Source organism: Myxine glutinosa, chromosome 3, assembly GCF_964187855.1.
Source record: "Myxine glutinosa chromosome 3, kmMyxGlut1.1, whole genome shotgun sequence".
Taxonomy (NCBI): domain Eukaryota; kingdom Metazoa; phylum Chordata; class Myxini; order Myxiniformes; family Myxinidae; genus Myxine; species Myxine glutinosa.
The window spans coordinates 209,622,026-209,638,935 of record NC_136263.1 but is presented as its reverse complement, the minus strand read 5'-3'; positions in this window follow the sequence as shown (position 1 = coordinate 209,638,935).

Genomic DNA, 16,910 nt, shown 5'->3' with positions numbered 1-16,910 from the left:
CCAAGATGGCCACCGCCATGTATGTCTGAACCTTTTGAGCGGAATATCTTGAAAAATAAGCGAAGTACCAACTTCTAATCTGGTGTGTGGGTGTATCTACGCATAAAGAAGAACGCTATTGAAAATTGGGTCGCCATGGCAAAATCCAAGATGGCCACCGCCATGTATGTCTGAACCTTTTGAGCGGAATATCTTGAAAAATAAGCGAAGTACCAACTTCTAATGTGGCGTGTGGGTGTATCTACGCATAAGGAAGAAAGCTATTGAAAATTGGGTCGCCACGTCAAAATCCAAGATGTCCGCCACCATATACATGTCTGAACCTTGTGAGCGAAATATCTTGAAAAATAAACGAACTACTAACTTCTAGTCTGGTGTGTGGGTGTATATACGCATAAGGGAGAACGCCATTGAAAATTGGGTCGCCACGTCCAAATCCAAGATGGCCAGCTTGCGTCTTCCACTTTGTCAACTCACATCACTTCAACGACGGGGGACCGAGGCGTAAGGCTTGTTAACCCTCTTAATTGCGTTAAGACTGCTGAGACCCCTCAGACCTTTGACGACCCTTTAATTCCCCCAAGACCTTTCAGACCACCAAGACCCCTGAAGACCCAAAATACCCTGAAGACCCCCAAAGACCCAACATACCTTGAAGACTCCCAAAGACCAAAAGACCCAATTCACCCCAAAGACCCAATACACCCCAAAGACCCAAAATACCCTTCAAGGCCCTGAGGCTCAAAAAGACGCTGAATACCCAAAAACCCAAAATTCCCCAAAGACCCAAAACACCACGAAGACCCAAAACACCCCGAAGACCCAAAACACCCCGAAGACCCAAAACACCCTGAAGACCCAAAACAACCCGAAGACCCAAAACACCCCGAATACCCAAAACACCCTGAAGATCCTAAACACCGCGAAGACCCAAAACACCCCGAAGCCCCAATACACCCCAAAGACCCAAAACATACCAAAGACCCAAAACACCCCAAAGACCCAAAACACACCAAAGACCCAAAACACCCCGAAGCCCCAAAACACCCCAAAGACCCAAAACATACCAAAGACCCAAAACACCCCAAAGACCCAAAACACACCAAAGACCCAAAACACCCCGAAGACCCAAAACACCTCGAAGACCCCAAAGACCCAAAACACCTCGAAGACCCCAAAGACCCAAAACAACCCGAAGACCCAAAACACTTCGAAGACCCAAAACACCCAGAAGACCCAAAACACCCCGAATACCCAAAACACCCCGAAGACCCAAAACACCCCAAAGACCCAAAACATACCAAAGACCCAAAACACCCCGAAGACCCAAAACACCTCGAAGACACCAAAGACCCAAAACACCTCGAAGACCCCAAAGACCCAAAACAACCCGAAGACCCAAAACACCTTGAAGACCCAAAACACCCCGAAGACCAAAAACACCCCGAAGACCCACAACACCCCGAAGACCCAAAACACCCCGAAGATCCAAAACACCCCGAAGACCCAAAACACCCCAAAGACCCAAAACACCCTGAAGACACAAAACACCCCGAAGACCCAAAACACCCCGAAGACCCAAAACACCCTGAAGACCCAAAACAACCCGAAGACCCAAAACACCCCGAATACCCAAAACACCCTGAAGATCCTAAACACCGCGAAGACCCAAAACACCCCGAAGCCCCAAAACACCCCAAAGACCCAAAACATACCAAAGACCCAAAACACCCCAAAGACCCAAAACACACCAAAGACCCAAAACACCCCGAAGCCCCAAAACACCCCAAAGACCCAAAACATACCAAAGACCCAAAACACCCCAAAGACCCAAAACACACCAAAGACCCAAAACACCCCGAAGACCCAAAACACCTCGAAGACCCCAAAGACCCAAAACACCTCGAAGACCCCAAAGACCCAAAACAACCCGAAGACCCAAAACACTTCGAAGACCCAAAACACCCAGAAGACCCAAAACACCCCGAATACCCAAAACACCCCGAAGACCCAAAACACCCCAAAGACCCAAAACATACCAAAGACCCAAAACACCCCGAAGACCCAAAACACCTCGAAGACACCAAAGACCCAAAACACCTCGAAGACCCCAAAGACCCAAAACAACCCGAAGACCCAAAACACCTTGAAGACCCAAAACACCCCGAAGACCAAAAACACCCCGAAGACCCACAACACCCCGAAGACCCAAAACACCCCGAAGATCCAAAACACCCCGAAGACCCAAAACACCCCAAAGACCCAAAACACCCTGAAGACACAAAACACCCCGAAGACCCAAAACACCCCGAAGACCCAAAACACCCCGAAGACCCAAAACACCCCAAAGACCCAAAACATCCTGAAGACCCAAAACACCCCGAAGACCCAAAACACACCGAAGACCCCAAAGACCCAAAACACCTCGAAGACCCCAAAGACCCAAAACAACCCGAAGACCCAAAACACCTCAAAGACCCAAAACACCCCAAAGACCCAAAACACCCCGAAGACCCAAAACACCCCGAAGACCCAAAACACCCCGAAGACACAAAACACCCCGAAGATCCAAAACAACCCGAAGACCCAAAGCACCCTGAAGACTCAAAACACCCCGAAGACCCAAAACACCTCAAAACCCAAAACACCCCAAAGACCCAAAACACCCCGAAGACCCAAACCTCCCCCCCCCCCCCCCGAAGACCCAAAACACCCCGAAAACCCAAAACACCCTGAAGACCCAAAAGACCGTGAATACCCAAAATACCCCAAAGACCAAAAAGACTCTGAAGACCCAAAAGACCCCAAATACCAAAAAGACTCTGAAGACCCAAAAGACGCCGAAGACCAAAAATACCCCAAAGACCCAAAAGGCCCCAAAGACCCAAAAAGCCCCTGAAGACCCTGCAGACCCCACAGACCCAAAAGACACCAAAGACCCTTAAGACCCAAAAGCCTCTGAAGACATTAAAGGCCCAAAAGACCCAGAAGACCCAAATGTCCCTGAAGACCCAAAACACCATGAAGACTCAAAAGACACCAAAATGGTCAAAGATGCCTACCCCTCTGAAACGACGTGTGGTGAGGCACGTGGAGCATGCCGAGTCACACTAGTACAGTATAATGGAGCAAGTGTTTGTATGTATGTATGTATGTATGTATGTCCGCTCTTCACCCATTAGTTGGACAGCTGACTTGACACCACCCACACTTGTAACCACAAATACTTAACCGAAAGTACCCAAAGGATCCAAAAGACCCCCACCCCCCCCCCTTCCTCCAGAGGTCCCAAAAAGCAGAAGACCCCAAGAACCCAAAATATCCCAAGGACCCTAAATACCCCAAAATACCCAGAGGACACAAAATACCCTGAAGACCCAAAAGACCCTGAAGACTTAAAAGACCTAAAATACCTCAAATACTGAAAATGTGTTGTACGCTTGGAACAAAATCACCCATAGGGTCGCCCGTAGGGCGGGCAATCTGTTGTTATTGTAATTATGAGTACAAACAAAATTTGTATGAGGAAACTGGTTTGGTAGTAAATAATGGCAGTGTTACTGCTATGATGGCACTTCACTGACAGGAGGATGAGAACCACTCGTGATGCTCGACCCTTTCACAGATGCCTCGCATATAGGCCTCCTCGTCTGCCCAAAGCGAGCATACAGTTTTATGCCTCAGCACCCCGAAAAGCTCAGTTCTGCCATCAAGACTGACCCTGCGACTCTGGTCAATGGTATCCAGTGTCTCTTGGGAGACAAAGTTCCTCTTTGTCTGACGGTGGGTTTCAATCCTAATGAACTAACCCTAACACTAACCCAAACATCTCGGTCTGAAAATGTCTAAATTAGTCTAAAGGGTCGAAATGGTCTAAAGTCTCCAAAAGGTCTTAAAATGTCAAAGGGGTCTTAAGGGAGTAATTAGCCCCCGTTGGACCGAAACGGGGTTTATGAATTGGGGCTCGTATGTCCGTCCGTCTATTTATCCATCCGTCCCTCCGTGTGTACATGCATAAGTCTACAGCCATATTTCGGAGATGTACAGACCGATTTTGTTCATACTTAGAACAAAGACAATACATGATGGTATACATATGCATATCATTTTGTTCCATAATGTGATTAAAGATGGCGAATGGCGACCATTTTGGTTGTAAAAAAAACCCCATATTGAACACGTCATCAACCATTTTTTTTTTTTGTGTTCAAGATCGAGGCTCATGTAAGAGCTGAGATTAATCACAAAAAAAACAAACGGACACATAAAACATATAATAAAGGGAGCGGGAGACAATATAGGGAGAGAGAGAGAGGGAAACACACAAGTACAACAGTAGAGAACAGGGACATCGGGAGATCTGTGAGAGGGAGAGGGCTTGGGGGGAGCAGGCATGGGAAGGGGGGGGGGGGGAGGATGGGAGAGGTATAAAACACAAGGACACTGCTAGGACTTCCAGGAAAGAAGTTGGCATTACAAAGAAGTTGAACTGGGGTGAATTAAGGGGGTAGAAAAGATCAAGGTTTTGGATGGGGGAAGATTAGAGATGGTCGTGAACAGCTGTTTTAAAGACCTGGAGGGAGGAGTGGGATTAAAATGAGTGAGGGAGTTTGTTCCAGAGGTGGGAGTAAAGAGGAATGAATGAGTGAAGGTGAGCAAAGAGTCTTGATTTTGGCAATTTCACCAGAAGAGGGTTGCTGGCAGATATTGTGCGACCTGTAGGAATATTTGGGGGACACGGCACAGATAGAGGTGATGGAGCAAGGCCAGAGAGGAGTGGGTAGAAGACAGAGAGACCACCTACCTGCCTGCGGTGAGTGAGAGAAAGGCCCTCAGAGTTAGCTTCATTGCGGGAGATTCCAATGATTCTGAAAGCTTTGGTTTCAACAGCGTAAAGCCGAGCTCGGTGTGAGGCAGGAGCACCAGCCTAGAGGGGAGAGCAGTATTGCATTGAGCTGCGGATGAAAGCCTTGTATGTGGAGAGGAGCTCAGGTGTGCCAAGGAAAGAATTCGTACAACGGAGGATGCCCATTCGGAGAGGAGTGGGTTTGGAGGCCAGCTTGGAAATGTGGTTTTCCCAGGAAAGATCATTGCAGACAGTGAGACCCAAAAGCTTGAGTGACAGAACTTATTGGAGAGGATTATTCAGAAGGTAGATGGGAGGCGTTTCCAGTCAGTCTTTTCGGAGAGACATCGTAAGAGTGTGAGATTTGTCAGGATTGAAAGACATTTTCCTCTTGTTTGACCAGTCTGTGATTTTGTCTAGGTCTGCAGAGAGTGACGAGGGATGAGTTATGGAGCAGCAGAGAGTGGAGTCATCAGCAAAGAGATAGAGAGGATTTTACAGAGAGTCGGAGAGATCATTGATGAAGACCATAAAAAGCACAGGGCCCAGAAAAATGCCTTGGGGAACTCCCGCCTGAACAGAAAGGGAAGATGAGAGAAATCCATTCAGGGTCACACATTGACTACGACCAGAGAGGAAGTCCTCAAGCCATGCTTAGAGATTTCCATGGATACCATTGGAGAAGAGTTTGGTGAGCAGAGCGGGATGCCAGACCGTATCGAAGGCACGTGATATGTCAAGGGAGAAAGCTCTGATTTCCTGTGTGGCATTAAGGACCTCCATCCATTGTTGAGACAGCAGAAGCAACATGTCCAGAGTAGAGTGACCTTGTCTGAAACCAAATTGATGATCAGAGATCCAGCTGTTGGAGAGGAGGAAGGATTTGCTATTTGAAGCAATGATGGATTCCATGACTTTGCTGATAATTGGGAGCAGGCTGATTGGTATGTAGTTGCAATGATCTGTTTTTTCCCCTTTTTTGTGTAAAGCGGTAATGTTTCCTGATTTACAAGATGATGACAGATGACCTTAGGCATAAGAGAGGGTGAAAACAACAGAGAGAGAGGGTGAGATAGAGCGGCAGAGCAGGATTTTAGGACCCATGGGCTGATGCCGTCTGGTCCAGTTGCAGAATCAGAGTCGAGGGTTGACACAAACTTCACCTTGTCAGGAGAGAAGGTCACAGAGTCCAGGAGCAGCTGGGTTCGCCTGGGTAAGGTGGGTACAGAGAGAGGTGGGTTCGGGCCACAATATTTTGAGGCAAACACAGAATTTAGGCATTCGGCTTTGTCACGTGCTGTGTCAGCTGTGTAGCCATTTGAGGTAAGGGGGGGGGGGGATGGAGGGAGAACAAACACCAGAAACCCATTTGACCAGATGCCACCAGGATTTGGAGGAAGTAGACAGGTTTGAGAGTTGAGTCTTGAGAGTAGAGAGGTTGTGCTTCCTGGCTCTCCTGAGGGGAGACAAAACTTGTTCCGAGCTTGGTGAAAGGAACTGAGATTGCATTCAGTTGGATTAGCCTTCAAGAGGCGAAGGCAAGTTTTTTAAGGGTAACTGCCTCAACACAAGATTCAGTGCATCATGGATGGGAGGAAGGGTGTGATAACTGAAGATGAGATGGGATAAATCTGTGCATGAGAGAGAGCAGTTTTCTTTGGAACTTTGGAAGTGTTGATGTCAGAGGCAGTAGAGATGGGAGACCAGTCCAGAGATTGATGGCTGCTGGAAGACCGTGCCAGTCGGCCTGAGTGAAATGCCAGACTCGTCGACACTGTGGACGCTCTCTGAGATTGGCCAGAGAGATGTCCACTTTAAAAAGCAAATGATCGGAGAATCTGATTGGAGCAGAAGAAGAGCAGCAGACATTTGCAGGGAAGTTTGTCATAACTAAGTCAAAAAGAGAAGATGAGATGAGAAGTCTAAAAGAGAACCATTTCTCGAACATGCATTAACAGATGTTGTTCAAACTTGGCACACAGATAATGAATTATGGATTGCATAAGCATGCCATTTTCTTTCAAGATCAGATCCAATATGGCCAACTGGTAGACATTTTGTTCCTTAAACATGTCCCCAACTATTTCTTGAACATGCATTAACCGATTTTGTTCAAACCTAGCACAAAGACAACACACGAGAGTATACATATGCTGAAGATTTTGCTTTGTAATCCGCCCAAAGATGTCCGACTGACAGCCTTTAACTCCGTACAGCAAAATTAATAAATCCATGGGGCTATAATAATAATAATAATAATAATGCATTTATTTTATATAGCGCTTTTCAGGAAGCCCAAAGACGCTTTGACAGAGTGCAAAACATAATGCATAGCAAAACATAAAAACAATTGCAAAAAAAGAAGAATCAATAGGGAAATATTCAAAGCACAAAGGAGGGAGAAGGAGAGGAGATAGTCAGGGGTTAGATGCTGTGGGTTAAATGTTGAATGCAGTGTTGAACAGGTGGGTCTTGAGTGATGTTTTGAATGTGGTGAGTGAGGAGGAGTCTCTGATGGTGTGAGGTAGCGAGTTCCAGAGGGTGGGAGCAGCGATGGAGAAGGCCCTGTCCCCCCAGGATCTAAATTTGGTCCGGATGGGGGGGGGGGGTCAGGAGGTTGGTACCAGCAGAGCGGAGGTTGCGGGTGGGAGTGTGTCTGGAGAGGAGGTCAGCCAGGTAGGATGGGGCCAGGTTATGGAGGGCTTTGTAGGTCAAGAGGAGGATTTTGTACTGGATTCACTGGGAGATGGGGAGCCAGTGAAGCTTGTAAAGGACGGGGGTGATGTGGTCACGGGTCCGGGAATGGGTGAGTAGACGGGCAGCGGAGTTCTGAATGTATTGGAGTTTATTGGTGATTGTTGAGGGTGAACCATAAAGGAGGCTATTGCAGTAGTCCAGACGGGAAGTGATGAAGGTGTGGATGAGGGTTTCTGCAGCCACGGAGGAGAGGGATGGACGGAGACGGGCGATGTTTTTCAGGTGAAAGAAGGCTGTCTTTGTGATCTGTTTAGTGTATTTGTCGAAGGAGAGGGTTTGGTCAAAGATGATGCCAAGATTCCGGATGTGAGGGGAGGTGGCTACTGGGAAACCGTCGATGTTGAGGGCAAAGTTATGGGTGGACTTGGTGAGCGTTTTTGGGCCAATGATGATTATTTCAGATTTATCATAGTTAAGTTTGAGGAAGTTGATTTGAAGCCAGGATTTTATTTCAGTGATGCAGTTTGTCAGGATAGAGTGGGTGGCGGTGGAGATGGACTTGGTGGAGATGAAAAGCTGGATGTCATCGGCGAAGCAGTGGAATTGGAGACCATGACGGCGGATTAAGTGACCGAGGGGGGACAGGTAAAGGATGAAGAGGAGGGGGCCAAGAACTGAACCTTGGGGGACACCTTGGGGGAGGGGAGCAGTGGGGGATTTGCAGTTATTGATGGAGATGAACTGACGTCTGTCAGAGAGGTATGATTATATCCAAGAGAGGGCAGTGCCGGTAATGTTAAAGGTGGTTTCAAGTCGGGTGAGGAGGATGGTGTGATCGATGGTGTCAAAGGCGGCGCTGAGGTCGAGGAGGATGAGAATGTTGAGGTTGCCAGCGTCAGAGGAGAGGAGAAGGTCGTTGGTGATTTTGAGGAGAGCAGTTTCAGTACTGTGGTTGGAGCGGAATCCGGATTGGAATGTTTCATACAGGTTATTGGCAGAGAGGTGATGTTTGAGTTGAGTGGCTACAGCGCGTTCCAAAACCTTTGACAGAAAGGGTAGGTTGGAGATTGGTCTGAAGTTATTTAGGGTGTCAGGGTTTAGTCCAGGTTTTTTCAGAATGGGGGTAACAGCAGCAATTTTGATGGATGGTGGGACGATGCCTGTGGACAGGGAGGAGTTTATTGTTGCAATGATAAGTGGAGAGAGAGTAGGAAGGGAGGCCTTGACAAAGCTGGAGGGGATGGGGTCAAGAGTGCAGGTGGCAGTTTTCATTCCGATGAGGAGTTCAGAGAGGTCAGTAGGGGAGACTGGGGAGAATTGAGACAGGGGATGGCAGGATAAGGGGGGGGCAGGTGGTTTGAGGGGGAGTGGGTGCGGCGGTGGTCAAGCTGTTGTAGATGTTTTCAATTTTGCGTTGGAAGAATGAAAGGAAGGAGATGCAGTTGTCTATTGTGAATGACTGGGTGGTGGTGTTCAGGGGGCTGAGGAGTTTGTTTATTGTAGAGAAGAGTGCTTTTGGGTTTCCGGAGCCAGAGTGGATAATTTGAGAGTAGTAGGCGGAGCGGGCGCGGGAGAGGGCATCTTTATAGTGTTGTATGTGGTCCTTGTAGGCCTGGGAGTGAACTGTGAGACCTGTTTTATTGCGGAGTCTTTCAAGTTGGCGAGCACGAGTTTTCATCAGGCGGAGTTCAGGGGTAAACCAGGGGGCAGAATGGGTGAAAGAAACTGTTTTGGTTTTTATAGGCGCAAGTTGGTCAAGGCAGGAGGAGAGAGTGTGGTTGTAGTAGTCAGTGAGGTCAGAAGGGGTGTGGAGGTCAACGAAGGGAGAAGTGGACATTTTTTCAGAGAGGGTCGATGAGAATGAGGTAGGTGAAAGAGCGTTTAGCTTATGGAAGTTGATAGTGCGATAATGCCTTGGTGCTGTGGTGGGGATGTTGATGGTCAGAGTGATGGCTAGGTGGTCAGAGAGAGTGAGGTCGGAGCCAGAGAGATGGTGCAAAATTAGTCCAGTAGAGCAGACAAGGTCCAAAATGTGACCACGGTTATGGGTAGGAAAGTTGACATGTTGAGTGAGGTTAAAGCAGGTGAGTAAATCAGTGAAGTCAGTGGTTAGCGTGGAGTCAGTGTAGTCCATGTGGATATTGAAATCACCAAGGAGGAGGATTGAGGGGGAGAGGGAACATAGCTGGGTCAGAAAGTAGGAGAAGTCAGACAGGAATGATGGGTGTGGTTTGGGAGGGCGGTAGACAACAGCCATGACTGACTGTGTGTGACCAGAGAGTTTAAAAGCCAGGTGTTCAAATGATGGAGCAGATGAGATGGAGATGAGGTTGGTCTTGATGTCTTGTCGGTGAATAACGGCAATTCCACCACCTCGGCCCTCCGAGCGTGGTTTATTGATGTAAGAATATCCATTGGGTGTGGTGAGGTTGAGCGTGTAGTAGTCCAGTGGTTGTTGCCAGGTCTCAGTGAGACAGAGAAAGTCCAGTTTATTTTCCAGGATGTAGTCGTTCAGGATGAGGCATTTGTTGTTGAGGGACCGGGTATTGAACAGGGTGATCTTGATGTTGTTTTGTACGGCGGGTATGAATCCAGGTGATTTGGCCAGGGTTCGCAGACAGGAGGTGCGATTTTGTGCGTTGTTGTGACCAGGTGTGTTGGGACGATGAGTGGGAGTGCGCTGAGCCGACCAAAGGATGGGGATGGAGTGACCTGATTGTAAATAAACAAACTTACGACCGGAGCCACGGTGAATGTACCTGGGTCGACGCAGGAGTCCATTCGATTTGATTGCAGAGATGCATGATGGGGTGGAGCGGGTTTTAAGCAGGAGAAGCCTTGCGGCGGAGTACCGCAGAGCCATGCCAGCAGGAGCGAAGGGACGAGCACGAGGCCAAGGGTGAGGAGGCAAAGCGGCAAATGCAGCGGCAAACGACGGCCGCCGCTAATCAAGATCACGGCGGCAAACCGCCACCACCGTCGCTGCAAACAATGGGCACAACCCACGAGAGTGAGCCCGAGGAAACAGCGAAGGAGCCGAGCAGGTGAAACCAGGAGCAGCAGAGCAGAGCCGGGACCGTGCAGAGGAAGACTCAATGGCCAAAATCCGCCATGACCACCAGGAAAGCAAGATACGGACAATGGTCCAGTCAGAGAAGCGGCGAGCAAGTGACGCCAGCATCCTCTCACGACCGGACCGGAAACGGAACTCAATTTCCAGCTATGACACTGGCTATGACATTTTACGTCTTTTTCTTCTTGATTATTGTAAAGATGCATATTCTTCCCCTCTCCAATCCTAACATATTGTTACGGTCCGCGGATTAGATGTTATTTTTTACCGAGCGGTGGTGTAACCGTGGCCGAACAGTTGTTCCCCGACTAAACCCGATTCACCCGATTCATCCAAACGTTGGCCGTATCGCGCCACAGATACTCAATCTGGAAAACTCTAAAGTGACCGAATGCAAAGAGGAAGAAGAAGACGTACAGAAGAGTAACGGGGTTTATTATGTACACATACACAAGCAAGAAGAACAGTCACGACTATTTACAGGGGACATGAGACGCAGGTGACACAGTGCAAATTACTAGCTTATCTAACAGGCTTACTTAATACCCAGGACAGAACAAACGAAGACACAGACTCACGCGGGGAATTGCAGAGTGGATTGACTGGAAGGAGAGGAAAGTCCACTGGGTCCGGCAGCACGATCCGCATGTTCTGCAGCCGCCGTTCCTTCGCGGCCCTGCTCCGAACTGCCGTCCAGGCCCCTAAGCGGCTGGCGAGCGTTGTTGCTGCTGCTGCTGTAGACGCTGCCGCTGGCGAGCAAGGTGACGAATAGCAGGCTTTTGCGCTTCCCTGGATGACCTCTGCTTTTGGACCTCACAACTCAGCTCTGCTCTGACGACCCAGCTCTTTCCTTTGCACCTCACCACGCAGCTCAGCTCAGCCTTGAACCTTTTTGCAACTCTCTTGGACTCATCTGCCTGTCTCTTTTCTCAGCCCATCTAATGTCTCTGTCTGGGGAACGCCCTGCGGCGGGTTATATAGGCCCGCCCTTCACCCTTTGTGAACCTCCCCCAAGCATTCTCTCTCCGCCCTCTCAAGCCAAACCCCTTGTTCATGGTTGGTCGAGTGGGGCTGGCTCACTCCTCCCCTCTCTGACGAGGTGGGGACCCGCCTTTCTTCCCCAACCCTGCCTCGTGGTCAATGGCGGCAATTGGAGGGGATGTAATTGCCAATCAACGAAAGGGGGAATGGAGGTTTTTGGGAATGGGAAGGAAGGGAATCTACTCTTATTTCACTCGGTGCAATGGAGTGTCATTTTAATGGATGACAAGGCCTTACCCTAAAACACATAATAAGATATAAGCTACTGAACAAGGGTTTTATCGGGTCCTGCAATGTGGTGTTTCATGGAATAACTACCGAGACGCCCTTTTTATCTTTACACAACTCCGGAGGCAGGAGGCGCAGAATAAACAATAATAATAATAAAGCACACAATAAAAAAAATACAGTCCTCATATCCGCAACAATATTAACATATTGGCATTAATTGTAAAGATGGATTCTCTTTGGAGAACCTATCAAGATTTGATTGGTTTGAAATTTCATAAGGTGTTTAATTTCCTTATGATGCTCATCATCATCGAGTACATCGCTAAATAGCATGTTGGAACTCGGTTCAAATATCTTTGTTGCATAGAGATAAAATGAAAAACCTCTCTCAACGTTCTGGTCTGAACGATTCCTGAGCTACATATCATTTTTACGGCATAGCCTATAGGGCAAAACCGTCTAGAACAGTGTTTGTCCATCCGTATGTCCTCTCAAACGTATACCAATCAGAGTTGAGGACATGATCACATGACAGGGTAATGTGATTACGTCTGATGTCATTACGGCAGCTGACTCGGCACACCGCCATTTTTAATTCCAATTTCGTTCAGGCCAAACATAACGTCAAACCTGTCATATATCACAATCGCATGCCCTACCTTTACGATTTTCATTCAGTGTGAAACACAAACAAACCAATTGTTAAAATGACCATTAAATATCGAAAGCATAGGCGTTATGGGTCTTACAACAATATGGTATGTATAGGCCTTAGGCTTCATGCTTTCATGCCTCACATTCGGACCGCTTTGGACAAATTAAGCCTAGGTTTCTTAATACAGTAGTGTATCATTTCAGTTGTATCGTTTTCGTAATAACAATAATATCGTAAATATCACCATAACACTTTAATTCTAATGTCGTGAATGGAAAGTTAATGGATTGAAGCGGTGTATGGTTCATGAATCAATGATAAAGCGGTGTAACCGCAGAAGTAAGGATTTAGCTTCGGTTTTTTAAAATAGTAATATCATTTTCGTAATAATGATAACGTAACGTTAATATTATAATAAATGTAATCGTAACACTAATCCCTCTGTAGTGACTGCAAATTTACTAGAGGTTAAAATATATCTTCTATATATTAAAGTAGTGGCAGTTTTGTGTTACACTACAGCATTACGTCTATCTTCAACTAAAGTATCAAACAAGCTTGGGTATGCCACTGTTAGACTTTCGTTCTTGTTTTCCTAAACCACTCACGTTTTCAAAGCCCCGCCTGTTTTTTCAAAGCCACGCCCACTTTTTCTAAGCCCTGCACGTTTTTCTTCAGTCACGCCCACATTTACCTTTATTTCGCTTAGCCACGCCAACTACGGTATTATAAGCCCTGCCTAATTATTGCATCATTTCCAGTTAAGTCCTGCCGCACAAGGCTCGCCCAGGGAATTTCACAGGGGATTTCCAAAAGAAACCACACTCACTAATCTTATATAAAGCATTGGAACAGAATTTGAGTTTAAGCATATTTTTACACTTATTGAGGATGGACTATTGTGCTGAACGTGAGTGGGATGAACTTATAATTCCTTGGTGACCTAATACCTGTGTGGATCTAAACCTTCAAATTGTTAAACTGGATTCAAAACATGAAGATGTTTGGAAAATTATATCTGAGATGCAAAATGAAAATACTGCTTTTGCAGCAGCTTGGGGTGAGGTTTGTGATTTTTTGTCCTTGATGGTTTACCATGTATGAGTTATCTTGAAGACACACAGAACAAGTTCTACCTTGATGACCCAGCAGACAAGTTTTACCACGAAGATCCACAAATTTTTGAAAATTGAAAAAATGGATTCTTCCCTGATGGTCCACAATTATACAATGATAGACCTATTACGGAAACCCACAAAATTTTTAAAAAGATTGTACCTTGTAGACTTGGAAAACTGGTTATATTAAGGAGACTTGAAAAGTGAGTTCTGCCTTGATGGTTTTCATTGTGATTCCTACCTTGGTTAGGGTTGCTTATTTTGGATTAGGGTTGAGATACACAAGATTAAAGCAGATTATTCCCCCTGCTATACAACCTGGACTTAGTCCTCGAGTGTCCACAGTGGTGTTTAGTCGAGGATTGTGAAGCGCCAACCTATTGCTTTCAAAGGCATGATCTGCTTAGTTTTGTTTTCTGAAGTTCCTGTGAATAAAATGAACCCCAAGATTTCTTCTCCATTCATATCATATCTCTATATATAAAGGAGGAGTGTCTGTCTGTGTGTGTATGTGTGTGTCTGTCTGGATGTCCGCTTAAAACTCAAGAACCACACATCGGAGAAAAGTTTTGGACACAGATTCGGGATCAGCATAAAATCCCGGTGGTTTTAGGCTACGTTTTATTTTAATATCAATGGTTTAAAAAAACCGCGCCAGCTGCAATTCCATGGTGTAGTTTGTGGCGGCGCTAGACGTTCGGGGTGTATTGCAATGGTTTGTCGGGTTTGGCTGTGGGTCCAGAATAGCTCCAATTTCCTTTTGTACTTCTACGTTTATTTTGATTCTTCTGTTACAACGCCTTCCTTATCTACCTGAGATCCCCCCGACGAGGCCTCTACATAATTTCATGCGGCAGAATTTCGTGCATTTTGAGTGAAAGAAGAGAGACGAAGTTGAAGGAGGAAGAAGAGGCGTGACCACTCTGGAGGCCTTGATCGTGAGTGGAAATGGCGGGAATTGCGTTTGTATCGCAAAGTAAAGGATCTGCATTCATTTCTGACCTTGCATTGGTGGATTGTTATACATCTGCATTATTTTTCATTAAAAAACCTATGTTGAACTTGAAGCGCCAAGCACGGACTATATATATAGCCCTATTTTGAGGTAAAAATAAAAGTAAAAATCCTGCTATCGCTTGCCAAGCTAGCCGTTCCCCTTCCCCCTCCCTCGCCTCCTCCCCCTCCCTCCTCTTCTCCCCTCCCCCTCTTCTCCCTGCCCCCTCTTCTCCCCCCTCCCCTCCCCTCCACCCCCTCCACCCCTCCCCTCCCCTCCACCTCCCCCTTCCCCTCCCCCTCCCCCTCCCCTCCCCTCACACCCTCCCCCCTCCCCTCCCCTGTCCCCTCCCCTCCCCCGTCCCCTCCCCCTCCCCCTCCCCTCCCTCCCCTTTGCCTCCCCCTCCCCCCTCCCCTCCCCTCCCACCTCCCCCTCCCCTCCCCCTCCCCTCACCTTCCCTCCCCCTCCCCTCCCCCTCCCATCACCTTCCCTCCCCCTCCCCTCCCCCTCCCATCACCTTCCCTCCCCCTCCCCCCTCACCTCCCCCTCCCACTCCCCTCCCCTCCCCCTCACCCCTCCCCTTCACCTCCCCCTCCCCCACCCCCCTCCCTTCACCTCCCCCCTCCCCCCTCCCCCTCCACTCCCCCTCCGCCCTCACCTCCCTCCCCCTCCCCCTCCCCTCCCCTCACCTCCCCTCCCACTCCCCCTCCCCTCCCCTCACCTCCACCCTCCCACTCACCTCCCCCCTCCCCTTCACCTCCCCCATCCCCATCCCCCTCCACTCCCCCCCCACTCCCCCCTCCGCCCTCCCCTCCCTCTCCCCCTACCCCCTTCCCCCTCCCATCCTCCTCCCCCTACCCCTCCCCCTCCCCCTCCCCTCCTCCTCCCCCTACCCCTCCCCTCCCCCTCCCCTCCTCCCCCCTCCCATCCCCTCCCCTCCCCTCCCCCATCCCCCTCCCCTCCCCTCCCCCTCCCCTCCCCTCCCCCCTCCCCTCCCCTCCCCTCCCTCCCCCCTCCCACCCCTCCCCTCCCCCTCCCCACCCCTCCCCCCCCCATCCCCTCCCCTCCCCCCTCCCATCCCCTCCCCTCCATCCCTCCCCCCTCCCATCCCCTCCCCCTCCCCTCCCCCCTCCCCTCCCCCCTCCCCCTCCCCCTACCACCTCCCTCCCCCCTCCTCCCCTCCCTCCTCTTCTCCCCCTCTCCTCCCCCCTCCCCGCCTCTTCTCCACTCCCCCCCCCTCTTCTCCCCTCCCCCCCTCTTCTCCCTTCTCCCCCTCTTCTCCCCTGCCCCCCTCTCTCCCCTCCCCACCCTCTCCTCCCTCCTCCCCCGTTCCCCTCCCCACCCCATCCTCCACCCCTCCCTTCCGCCGCCCGGCAATGCCGGGTACTTCCCATGGCCAGCTGGACGTGGGCTGCTCAAGGGTTGGAAAACCAAGCAATCTTTATGTCTTGGCACCAAGTAAGAAAACCAGAAATGTTGTATACCAAGAGGTTTTGAGAAATTGAAAATTGACAAAATAGTCTAGTAGGAAGACTAGGTCCCCCTGCACCCCCCGGAGATATACTTCTAATCAGTGTTTCTAGATTGGAGAAAATGTGTAGAAAATGACTAGCTATGGCCCCAAGCTGAAATAATGTCCCACATACCATTTTTATGCAAATTACTGCTGCAAATTTTATGCAAAATTATGCAAATTTTATGCAAATTTTTGATGAGGAGTAGAGTTGAGGGGTCTTTGAGGGCTTCATCGAGGTGCTCTCGGTTGCAAGACTGGGTCATTCTGAGAAGCACAGCAGGGTCAGAGATCATGATGTTCTCCCTCCTCAGTGAATCTCTCCATCAACAGCCTCTCCATTGCCTCACACACTGTTTTGAGGCAAAAGAGGGACTTTGCGTAGGCCTTTCCACTGAGAACACCTTTGAGAGATCCACTTGTTACTAGTTGTGCCTCAAAGAGAATCTCTGCATATCCAGAACCACGCATCTTGTGTCCAGTGAGCATCCCGATGTAGTTCATGGATGTGTGGAAGGGTCCAATCGTTACTACATGACTAGCAAATTCATTTGGCCAGCGCCAGATGATGGGAAGGGCTTCATGCAGACACCCAGATCAAATGTATTCAGGACCCATCTCTGACCCACCTCAGCAGTTGCTGCCTCGGAACGCTTCAGTAGCTCACGAACAACTGCGTTGTCTGTGATCGGTCTGTGCCTGGTGCCTGCATGGCATGGCAATGGCCTGCAGCCTGTGCCTG